We start from the raw sequence: 13451 nt of genomic DNA on the forward strand, positions 1-13451 counted from the left end.
TAAACTAAAGCAAATGTATAGACATAGGAGGTAAGGGCCATCCCTGTAGTCAGAGATCGTCTTTGTAGACAGAGGTTTGATTTCTCTAAGGGCACCATTTGGATAACATCTGTACATTCCTTTTCCATGTCAGGAAGTTCCTCCGGCTTTTCCAGTAAATAAATACAATTTTGAGACAGGGACTTTATCTTTGATGGCAGCAGAGTAGGTCTTAGTGTCTGTATATCGGGCACCAAAATGCAGCCCTGTACCTTTAACTAGGCCAACAAGACCCAGAACTAAGGGGACACTTTATTAGGTGGGGGCCAGGGACAGGATTATATTATATTTTATTTTTTTTAAATAAATCTTCGGCTGGTGCCACCAACTTCAGACAACCCCCTCGATGGTGGGACCAAAAGTGGAAGGGGTGGTGTTTGCAAAGGAAGGGGTAGGGATTAAACAAGAAAAAGGTGTGGTCTTGATAAGAAGGGGCTGGCAAATTTTATAGGGGTGCATGTATCTAGTCTGGCCTAGGGCGGCAGAAATACTAAATACCACCATTGCCACAATGTACCAAAGTGGTACATGGGCACCCATTAATATCAAAGGCTATTGTACTGTGGTGGCCCAGTACGGAAGGTGTTACACCATAGCTTCACTGTCCTGTCAGGCAGCATCCTTCAGTGTCCCCAGGGCCCCCTGCATTAGTTTCCCCATTGTAAATATGTTGTACTGTATAAAATGTGTTATTACTTTAAGAGTTATACCATGTGATATACCATGTGATTGTTACCCAGGAGGTATCAGTGACCAGCTGACCCCAAAAGTGACCTATGGGCTCCTTGTTAGTCTCCCCCATATAAGCCCTGGGTGGAGCTAGCTCGCTCTCTTTCCTCACAAGTCTTTGCTGAGGTCAGTCGTGCCTAGTGTGTGTGTCCAGAGGATTGGAGGCCTGAAGTCAAGTCCTGCAGCCACAGTCAAGTGCAAGTAAGCTAAACCTGCAGCTTTGTCCGTCAGTCATCAGTCAAGTCAAGTCAGTCTCTGTCAAATTGTCAAGCAACGTGGACCTGCACCAAAATGTCTAGTCCTACCACAAGTACCAGCAAGCCCTTAAGGTCTCTGAGTCACTGGTCAACTCCTTGGGCCCTGGCTGATCTGTATAGACTTTACCATCTGTCTACCCTCAGTAAAGCTACCGTTGTCCGTAACCTGGCGTCTGTGTCTTTATTGCCCCTGTGCCTGGCCCAGGATACAGCGGTATACCTTCAGGTGGTTATAGGCTAAACCACGCCCTGGCGTCATGAATACAAGGGGTTAATGCCATCTGCCCCATGGGTAACAACATCTGCCGTGCACCACATATCCCGCCATCACAGTACCAAGACCTATCTGAATACATCACTTCACAAAAGATTACAGCAATAACTACAACATTTTATACTATAGGGAAACACACAAAACCAGGAAACACAGGTTTATAGAGTAGATTTTTGAGTAAGGGTTGAGTAGACAATCCCTGGTGAAACTCTACGGCCCATGATTGTAAAAGGTCTAGTTCCCTCCCGATTTCTATTATATAAACCAGGAATTGTGGATATGCTTGGGTGATTCTAGCCCAAATAGATCAGAAGCTGACTTTCATGGGTGACTGTCCAATGGAAAGCAAATGCAGTAATTTCGGTCTGGCACCGTCACACTTGGCATTGTAAAGATCAGGGCAGGAGTTGTAGTCCTGACTAATAAGAAGCATCTGTGCGGCACTCACAATAACACTGCCCGTCATCACTAGACAAGAATACAAAGAGGAACAGGAGAATAACATCTACTGTTTTGCAGGATTCATTTCATTTTGCATGGGACTATACTTTACTTCTGCAGTTTTTGGTGGAATATAATACACTGCTCAAAGAAATAAAGTGAACACTTAAAGGGGTACTCCGGCCCTAATACATCTTATCCCCTATCGAAAGGTTAGGGGATAAGATGTATGATAGCGGGGGTAACGCCGCTGAGTACCCCGCAATCTGTCATTGCGCACCCACCTTTGTGAGCTCTCGCAGCGCTAGAGGCTCCGAGTGTGTAGCGTGACAACCACGGGGCCGGAGTCTTGTGATGTCACGACTCGACCCCCATGGTCATCATGCTACACATTCGGAGCCTTCAGCGCTGCAGAGAGCTCACAAAGGTGGGTGTGCAATGACAGATTGTAGGGGTCCTCAGCGGCGGGACCCCCACGATCATACATCTTATGCCCTATCCTTTGGATAGGGGATAAGATGTATTAGGGCCGGAGTACCCTTTTAAACAACACAATGTAACTTTAAGTCAGTCACACTTCTGTGAAATCACACTGTCCACTCAGGAAGCAACACTGATTGACAATCAATTTCACATGTTGTTGTGCAAATGGAACAGACAACAGGTGGAAATTATAGGCAATTAGCAACACACCCCCAATAAAGGATTGGTTCTGCAGGTGGTGACCACAGACCTGCTTCCTGGCTGATGTTTTGGTCACTTTTGAATGCTGGCGGTGCTTTCACTCTAGTGGTAGCATGAGACGGAGTCTACAACCTTCACAAGTGGCTCAGGTAGGGCAGCTCATCCAGGATGGCACATCAATGCGAGCTGTGGCAAGAAGGATTGCTGTGTCTGTCAGCGTAGTGTCCAGAGCATGGAGGAGCTACCAGGAGACAGGCCAGTACATCAGGAGACATAGAGGAGGCCGTAGGAGGGCAACAACCCAGCAGCAGGACCGCTACCTCTGACTTTGTGCAAAGAGGAGCACTGCCAGAGTCCTGCAAAATGACCTCCAGCAGGCAACAAATGTGCATGTGACCAATCAAACGGTCAGAAACAGACTCCATGAGGGTGGTATGAGGGTCTGATGTCCACAGGTGGGGGTTGTGCTTACAGCCCAACACCGTTTGGCATTTGCCAGAGAACACCAAGATTGGTGAATTCGCCACAGGCGCCGTGTGCTCTTCATAGATGCAAGCAGGTTCACACTGAGCACATGTGACAGACATGACAGAGTCTGGAGACGCCGTGGAGAACGTTCTGCTGCCTGCAACATCCTCCAGCATGACCGGTTTGGCGGTGAGTCAGTAATGGTGTGGGGTGGCATTTCTTTGGGGGCCGCACAGCCCTCCATGTGCTTGCCAGAGGTAGCCTGACTGCCATTAGGTACAGAGAGGAGATCCTCGGACCCCTTGTGAGACCATATGCTGGTGCAATATTGATAAATGGTAATCCATGTAATACATGGAAAGGCCATGTCTGCCAGGGCAAGAGCTACTTCTTGTTAGCAGCTCTCCCTTCTAGCCTATACAGTGTGGTCCCAAGTGGGGGATCAGACCCTTTCACATCCATATACCCTAAATAGGCAACCTTTAAGTATCCCTTTTGGCATGAATCAGTACCTTTTACTAGGAAAGCCTACAACCAAATATGTTTATTTCTCAGCAACTTCCTCCCCCACATCTCCTTTATGAATTCAGCATATGGCAAAGTCATTTTAGAAAGGGATTTCCAAATGTGAACATCCCCTTTACCATATTCATTCTGTATGAAGGGAAAGAATATATATTTTATAAAGTATTGTTTTGGTAACCACTTAGTAAACTGGAAACAAGACCCATCCAAATGACTCGGACTGGGAATTCCCAAAGAATGAGAGGAAGCAATGGTAGACAGCACAATACATGCCATGCATAGTACGGCTTTAAGACTCCAGCATAACAAAAAATATGACATTGAAGAAATCATGAGACATTTAAGAATGAGGGAAGGACAAACCAACCGTCAGGAGGTTCCATTAGACTTGTAACAGAGTGTTGCCTGTGATCTCCGTCTTAAAAATACGATAAGATATCCTATTTATAGCTGTCTAGTCTATAATGTGGCTTCTTCATGGAATTGTCTGAGGTCAATCGCCCTCCAGGCTATCCCCCCTAAAATTCCATTCAGTGGTTTCACCACTGCATCATATCCCAGCACAAAGTCTCCTTTATAAAATCAGCCTGGAAGCAGAGACTGGGCAGGAATCTGTGTGAAGCTGTTACATCCCGACTTGTGAATCAAAAGCTTTACAGAGCATGGAAAATGTGCAGATCGCCTCCGTACTGGAGAGAGGGAGGAAAGCAGAGACAGAGGGAAGCGGGAGAGAGAGAGATCTGAGATGGGAAAGATAAAAGGGGAAAAAAAGGGAGGCAGGAGTGTTGGGTCTCAACCTTTCCATGGCCATACATTCTATTAGCATAGGTTAACCTTGGCAAACCATTGGTAGAATTTTCAGTCACATTCAATTGATTTGCTTCCATTGACAAAAAAGTTGGGTGCTAGTAGTCACTGACCACCAGTCTTTTACTATCAGTCCTGATGTTTTTATATTAGGGCACCAATGACAGCCTTGACGTTAAGGAATAATTTGCTATGAAGACAAAATCTTGATTAAACTCTCGATACCCATCATGGAAAAGTCTTATTTTCCTTCGACATTTATGGTAAACATCTCCAGGCATATGACAGATCCAGGAAGGCATCTTCCCAGCATCCTCACACCACCACATTTATGGAACTAATTTTAACTTCCTGGCAAAGCACACGGACATTTTTGGTTTGTCCTGTATCTATATATTCTTATCCTTTCCTTTGGATTCCTCGATTCATATTAATTGTTTAGCCGGACCAACATAATGTTTGCCCAAACACCCACATTGACAAAACATCAACACATTTTGATGAGGTCACTAACAATCCTACTTCTGGCCAAAACAACAACAACCCCTTTTAACTCTTCCGTCTTGACCGCTATGTCTGTAGCTATATTGTGAATTGTGGGTTTCCGGGTGATGCTTGAGGGGCTAGGAGTGGTCGAGAACTTGACACTGTGAAGAGCCTGATTCATGTATTCTCAAAATCCACAGAATGTTCTGAGGATGGCCGGTGCCACAACTTCTGCCCCTAGATCCATGGTGCCTAGGAAATAATACTATAGAACACATCATGGAGGACAGAAGAGTTGAATATGTTATCGCCATGGATTGTAGTTATTACTTGTGTTAGTTAGTTGATTGTGTTAGTTTTCACGGCACCGGGGTCTATGGGTGACATTATCCTAATAGCTACCATAAGAACTTTTGGTTTTATGGTCAAGTCTACTCCAGTCTACTACCGACCCTACCCTAAGAACAAAACCCATTAATGGTTTCATATTAATTACGTAAAAGCTTTTTAGTCGCTCAACGTCTTGGTATTTTCTTCCATCCATCGGTGCAGTAAACCCAACTACATCTGTGCATCCTTCTCAATTCCTTTGCTGCGCTCGCCTCCCCCTAGCCTTGCTGTTTCCACAAATCCTCCACCCTTCCAGCAAAGGAGGACTTCCTTGCAGTTCCCCTGAGCCCTACCGCCCACTCCAGATGCAGACAGTGAGTCCCACTATGGCAATGTCTTACCTGGCAAGCTGGAGTAAAGTCCACTCTGGAGCCCAGTGGTCCTGGTACATGCAAGGAAGGTTTAGGATGATCCGAAAAGGGCGAGAGAACCTGCCTCAGTCTTTCCCCTCTTGTCTATGCACGCTGGCAGGCAGGCAAGACTTTTAATGATTTCCAGCACAGCTTGGCTGCTGTGTTTCCTCTTACAAAAAAAAAAAAACCCCAGAGAAGCAAGCCCCTGTCCCTCCCTCCTCTTCTCCTTCCATCACTCCCCAGTATCCTCCTCCCAGTACACGTGCAGGCTGTGTACAACCTGAAGCCCTGCCTGCTGCTCCATACTGGCTGATGTGGGATACGGGGAGGGATTTCGTAGTACCAGAGGCCTGGGTTGATGTCAGGTTACACAGGAAAGTGGGGGCCTGGGGATTTCTGAGTCATTTTCACGACTGAGCCTGTGTAATGATCATCTTCAGGAATGAGACAGAATTAACTCCTGCATTCCTGATGGGGCCTTCTGGGTAAAGCAGGATATATGTGTCAATCAAAGTTTTTGGAGACTGCTTTGCAGCAAAAAAAATAAAAAATTTAAATAAAATTAGGGTTTGGTTTTCGTAGGGTATGATCAAGAACGTATGCCAACAATTTGTTGTACATGGATATTAGTGGACCTTGTTGAGCACTGAAGGTCCTACATACATTGGTCAAAGCAGCTAATTTTGGCAGGACCGTCTCCGCCCAATAGTTGAAACCCAAAGGGCCCAATTCTTCTGTCTCATGACAACTGCCTGGTTCTTTTGTTTTTAGGGTAATAAACCCCCAACAGAGGAGTCTGGCAATGGCCTAACTCCTCTCGCTGCATACAGAACACATGGATGTTCAGCTGACCAGAGCGTTTATGTGTATGGAGGGATCAGAAGAGACATCTGTTGGCAAAATTGTGTCTGAAAACTTTTATGGCCACTTTTAGTCTGGAAATAGAGGAAGAGGATTTATCAGGCAAGATAGGTAAATAGGATGTACCGTGGAACATCACAATACTGTGAAAGGCCTCTGATGACAGGGATAATGCACACAGTGATGTCACAGTATACAGATGCCATTGGAGTAAAATAATAACTAACCTAAGTTACAATGCTGGAATCAAACACACAGTGATGTCACAGTATTGTGATTATGTGCATAGTAATGTCAGAGCATAGGGATAGTATGCACAGTGATGTCACAATACAGGGATTATGTGCACAGTGTATCATGCCATATGAAGGGAGTAGGGACCTGTACATAGTGATATAAAAGCATTAAAATAATTCACACAATGATGTCATAATGCAAGGATAATAAAGCTACAACCCAGGAATCATGCATATAGTGATGTAACTGGGCATGAATAATGTACACAATGATATAACAGCACAGGAAGGATCAATGTAAGAAAGTTACTATGAGCACAGTAACATCATGCACTGGGAAAAAGACTACTAATGTCACAGTGCAAGTATAAAGCACATCATGATGTCACAGTACAGGCATAAAGCATATAGTGATGCCAAATTACAGGGATAATGAAAATAGTGATGTCACAGCACAGGCATAATGCATATAGTGATAATACACAGTGGTGCCACAGTACAGGGATAATATATATTGTGATGTCACAGTACAGGGATAATACACAGTGATGTCACAGCACAGGCATAATGCATATAGTGATAATACACAGTGGTGCCACAGTACAGGGATATTATACACACAGTGATGTCACAGTACAGTGATAATATATATAGTGATGTCACAGTACAGGGATAATACACAGTGATGTCACAGTACAGGGATAATATACACAGTGATGTCACAGTACAGGGATAATACACACAGTGATGTCACAGTACAGGGATAATATACACAGTGATGTCACAGTACAGGGATATTATACACACAGTGATGTCACAGTACAGGGATATTATACACACAGTGATGTCACAGTACAGGGATAATACACACAGTGATGTCACAGTACAGGGATAATACACACAGTGATGTCACAGTACAGGGATAATACACAGTGATGTCACAGTACAGGGATAATATACACAGTGATGTCACAGTACAGGAATAATACACACAGTGATGTCACAGTACAGGGATAATATACACAGTGATGTCACAGTACAGGAATTATACACACAGTGATGTCACAGTACAGGGATAATACACACAGTGATGTCACAGTACAGGGATATTATACACACAGTGATGTCACAGTAACGTGAAAATATATATAGTGATGTCACAGTACAGGGATAATACACAGTGATGTCACAGTACAGGGATAATATACACAGTGATGTCACAGTACAGGGATAATACACACAGTGATAATACACACAGTGATGTCACAGTACAGGGATAATATACACAGTGATGTCACAGTACAGGAATTATACACACAGTGATGTCACAGTACAGGGATAATACACACAGTGATGTCACAGTACAGGGATATTATACACACAGTGATGTCACAGTACAGTGATAATATATATAGTGATGTCACAGTACAGGGATAATACACAGTGATGTCACAGTACAGGGATAATATACACAGTGATGTCACAGTACAGGGATAATACACACAGTGATGTCACAGTACAGGGATAATATGCACAGTGATGTCACAGTACAGGAATTATACACACAGTAATGTCACAGTACAGGGATAATACACACAGTGATGTCACAGTACAGGGATAATATACACAGTGATGTCACAGTACAGGGATAATATACACAGTGATGTCACAGTACAGGGATATTATACACACAGTGATGTCACAGTACAGGGATAATACACACAGAAATGTCACAGTACAGGGATAATACACACAGTGATGTCACAGTACAGGGATAATACTCACAGTGATGTCACAGTACAGCGATAATACACACAGTGATGTCACAGTACAGGGATAATACACAGTGATGTCACAGTACAGGGATAATACACACAGTGATGTCACAGTACAGGAATAATACACACAGTGATGTCACAGTACAGTGATAATACACACAGTGATGTCACAGTACAGGGATAATATACAGTGATGTTACAGTACAGGGATAATATACAGTGATGTTACAGTACAGGGATAATACACAGTGATGTCACAGTACATGGATAATATACACAGTGATGCCACAGTACAGGGATAATACACACAATGATGTCACAGTACAGGGATAATATATAGTGATGTCACAGTACAGGGATAATACACACAGTGATGTCACAGTACAGGGATAATACACACAGTGATGTCACAGTACAGGGATAATACACTGTGATGTCACAGCACAGGGATAATACACAGTGGTGCCACAGTACAGGGATAATATACACAGTGATGTCACAGTACAGGGATAATACACAGTGATGTCACAGTACAGGGATAATACACACAGTGATGTCACAGTACAGGGATAATACACACAGTGATGTCACAGTACAGGGATAATACACACAGTGATGTCACAGTACAGGAATAATACACACAGTGATGTCACAGTACAGTGATAATACACACAGTGATGTCACAGTACAGGGATAATATAAAGTGATGTTACAGTACAGGGATAATACACAGTGATGTCACAGTACAGGGATAATATACACAGTGATGTCACAGTACAGGGATAATACACACATTGATGTCACAGTACAGGGATAATACACACAGGGATGTCACAGTACAGGGATAATACACACAGTGATGTCACAGTACAGTGATAATACACACAGTGATGTCACAGTACAGGGATAATATACAGTGATGTTACAGTACAGAGATAATACACAGTGATGTCTCAGTACAGGGATAATATACACAGTGATGTTACAGTACAGGGATAATACACACAGTGATGTCACAGTACAGGGATAATACACAGTGATGCCACAGTACAAGGATATTATACACACAGTGATGCCACAGTACAGGGATATTATACACGCAGTGATGCCACAGTACAGGCATAATACACACAGTGATGTCACAGTACAGGGATAATACACAGTGATGTCACAGTACAGGGATAATACACACAGTGATGTCACAGTACAGGGATAATACACAGTGATGTCACAGTACAGGGATAATACACACAGTGATGTCACAGTACAGGGATAATATACACAGTGATGTCACAGTACAGGGATAATACACACAGTGATGTCACAGTACAGGGATAATACACACAGTGATGTCACAGTACAGGGATAATATACACAGTGATGTCACAGTACAGGGATAATACACACAGTGATGTCACAGTACAGGGATAATATACACAGTGATGTCACAGTACAGGGATAATACACACAGTGATGTCACAGTACAGGGATAATACACAGTGATGTCACAGTACAGGGATAATACACAGTGATGTCACAGTACAAAGATAATATATACAGTGATGTCATAGTACAGGGATAATACACACAGTGATGTCACAGTACAGGGATAATATACACAGTGATGTCACAGTACAGGGATAATATACACAGTGATGTCACAGTACAGGGATAATACACACAGTGATGTCACAGTACAGGGATAATACACAGTGATGTCACAGTACAAAGATAATATATACAGTGATGTCATAGTACAGGGATAATATACACAGTGATGTCACAGTACAGGGATAATACACACAGTGATGTCACAGTACAGGGATAATATACACAGTGATGTCACAGTTCAGGGATAATATACACAGTGATGTCACAGTACAGGGATAATACACACAGTGATGTCACAGTACAGGGATAATACACAGTGATGTCACAGTACAAAGATAATATATACAGTGAAGTCATAGTACAGGGATAATACACACAGTGATGTCACAGAACAGGGATATATGTATATAATGTATATAGTGAAGTCACAGTCAAAGCTTCTTAGAACAAAATAGCATTAATGCGTATGTAAAATATAGAATCACATCCCCTCCCCTTTATTCACCCGTACCCCTTCCCTTCATTCGTCTCCTCCCCTCCTTGGTTGAACTTTATAGACATGTATCTTTTTTTTTTTTACAACTGTACTATGTAAAGCTACAATACAAAAAGTCATATTGAAGCGGAAACATGGGGCTTCATGTATTATGACCCCCCCCCCTTCTTTATCCCTTTTCACTTTTCCATTCTATACATGAATGGGGTTCCACATCACAAACACTACCAAGTTTTTACTCTTCTGCTTAAAGTGAAAAATCCCAGCCTGACATGATGCCAAAAACAGGGGGAAAACTGGACTCGGATTGGAAGACACACACCTACATTTCGGGAAATGAGCAGAAAATGTTGGATTGATCGGAAAAAAACAAAACCTTGGCGCAGGTCATTAATAAATAGAGTGAATCCTATTTTCCCATAGGTTTTTGCACCATAATTTAAAGGGAAACACAATAGTATATGGGGCCCATAATGTACACATCAGGGGACTAGACAAGCAAAATCTCAGAACCCCATTCGGTTGGCTGTCCGGGCATGCTGGGAGTTGTAGTTTAGAAACAGCTCGAGGGCCACAGTTTGAAGACTGCTGGCTTAACCTGTTCAGGACGCAGGGCGTATGCATACGCCCGGCATCCCGAGTCCTTTAAGGACGTAGGGCGTATGCATACGCCCGTGGGAATTCCGGTCCCCGCCGCTAGCTGGTTGGGGACCGGACCGGGATGCCTGCTGAAATCATTCAGCAGGCATCCCGGCACATTGCCGAGGGGGGTCCTGAGACACCCCCATGTCGGGGATCGCAGGAAATCGCATGTCAATTCAGAAGAAGATGCCGTGGGGACCACCGATCGTCGGTGACATCAGCGGAGATCAGCGGTGCAGGTAGGGAGGCGACGGCGTGGAGCATCAAGGAAGGTGACAGTAAAGCGATCTTTACTGCTGCATTCCTAGTGGCTGCCAAACTGCAACTCCCAGCATGCCCAGACAGCCAAAGGCTGTCTGGGCATGCTGGGAGTTGTAGTTTTGCAACATCTGGAGGGTCACAGATTGGAGACCACTATTACAGTGGTGCCCAAACGGTAGCCCTCCAGATGTTGCAAAACTACAACTCTCAGCATGCCTAGACTGCCCAGGCATGCTGGGAGTTGTAGTTCTGTCACATCTGTCCCTTTAGATTTTGCAATTTGTATGAAAATTTTGAAAATTGCTGCTCTACTTTGAAGCCCTCAAATTTTTTCAAAAAGTAAAAATATGTCCATTTTATGATGCCAACATAAAGTAGACATATTGTATTTGTGAATCAATATAACATTTATTTGGAATATCAATTTTCCTTACAAGTAGAGAGCGTCAAAATCTCAGAATCAGAATAATCGGTAAAAGCGTCATAGAGTTATTAAGGCTTAAAGTGACAGCGGTCAGAATTGCAAGAAAATGGCTCCGTCCTTAAGGTGAAAATGAGCTGCGTCCTTAAGGGGTTAAATCTGGAAGATCTCTCTCCATGTGTTGTTCCATGCAGCCAATCTCTAGATTGTTCACAGATGTAAAGACCACTAAAGTCATCTAAACTAACCAAATCCATCAAGGACCCCGTGTAATCACATACCGCATGCCTCCGAAAAGGCTTTGTCTGGTCTTAATGGCCATCGAGACCTCTGTGTGTATAGTACCCGCTGAACAACACGGCCCATCAGCACTACAAATATTCTATTGACACGATAAAAAGCAGGGGAGACACTGCAGTCTATTTACATATAACCAAATTTAGGAAAACATGGCACGAAAATGAGCTGGATGAAGAATAGGGTATTTTAGCATTTCATTGTATACGAAGTAGAGCATTGCGGAAAAAAATAATGCGCTGTAAAAGAGAGAGAGAGAGAGGAGCCAGCATGGATGCCAGTAGAGATGACGGAACCTCCCGACATTTGTAAGGGGACCGATTCAGCAAATCTGATAGTTAGATACATTTTAGATTTATATCCCAATTTAAAGGGGTACTCCAGTGGAAAACTTTTTTTTTTTTTTTTTTTTTTTTTAAATCAACTGGTGCCAGAAAGTTAAACAGATTTGTAAATTACTTCTATTTAAAAATCTTAATCCTTCTAGTACTTATCAACTGCTGTATACTACACAGGACGTTGTATTTCTTTCTGGAATTCTTTCCAGTCTGACCACAGTGCTCTCTGCTGACACCACTGTCCGTATCAGGAACTGTCCAGAGAAGGAGCAAATCCCCATAGTAAACCTCTCCTGCTCATGACAGTTCCTGATACGGACAGAGGTGTCAGCAGAGAGTACAGTGGTCAGACTGGAAAGAACAACACAACTTCCTGTGGAGGAACTGACTTCTGACTTCTGTGTGGACAATTTTTTTTGTTCTAGGTTTCCAAGCAACGGTTAAGCACAGTGCCTGACGAACTAGTCAAGAAAGTTTTGTGGTAACCAATTTTGTAAGTGTTGTGCCTGGCTATGGCTGAGAGTCTCCTCAGGAACCTGACAGAGCCTGAGCTCTTAGAACCTGAACTCTATAGTGTGTCTGGACTACTGAGCGATACATGGACATCTGTGTAAATACTGCCATAATAATATATCTTTGCTCACCATTATGCGCAAGGGATATATTTTCAGTCCTGCACTATAATTGTTATAGTATAATAAAAATGTATATAATTTGTTTTACACCAAAAAGTTGTAGTGTACCGTGTTCTCTGAGGTCTTGCAGTTTTTTGTAGGGGTTATCCTGAACCAATCAGGAGAAGCAACATTTCACCCCATCGCTAGCATCATGTACAGAGTAAAGTCATGTACTACACATAGTTCACAAGTACACATAAAGTCATGTACACAAATCCACTATATATTAGGGCTGTAACACTCACAACTACACAGTCCATACAAATGTCTTATATGTCTAAAATGTCTAATGTAATTTCTTGTGTCCACGTGCTCAGGATACTTTTCTGGCCAGAAGGTATTCCTGTTCCCACAAATGCACGTAATTCAAAAGTCAGAGG

At 43.1% G+C, this 13451-nt stretch overlaps 1 protein-coding gene across 6 annotated transcripts in view; it reads right to left on the reverse strand.

The window, feature by feature from the left end:
* Nucleotides 1–13451, reverse strand: part of DUSP9 (dual specificity phosphatase 9) — a 122430-nt gene that overhangs the window by 81090 nt on the left and 27889 nt on the right. For 2 of the 6 annotated variants that reach the window (XR_008847582.1, XM_056537876.1), the window contains exon 1: nucleotides 5442–5633. The exons of 3 other annotated variants lie outside the window; for them this stretch is intronic. The gene's annotated coding sequence lies outside the window, so the exon portion shown is untranslated. Of the gene's footprint in view, nucleotides 1–3784; nucleotides 3921–5441; nucleotides 5634–13451 lie in introns of those variants that run through there. One more of the 6 variants, XM_056537878.1, reaches the window with a different exon arrangement.

Source organism: Hyla sarda, chromosome 9, assembly GCF_029499605.1.
Source record: "Hyla sarda isolate aHylSar1 chromosome 9, aHylSar1.hap1, whole genome shotgun sequence".
Lineage (NCBI taxonomy): Eukaryota > Metazoa > Chordata > Amphibia > Anura > Hylidae > Hyla > Hyla sarda.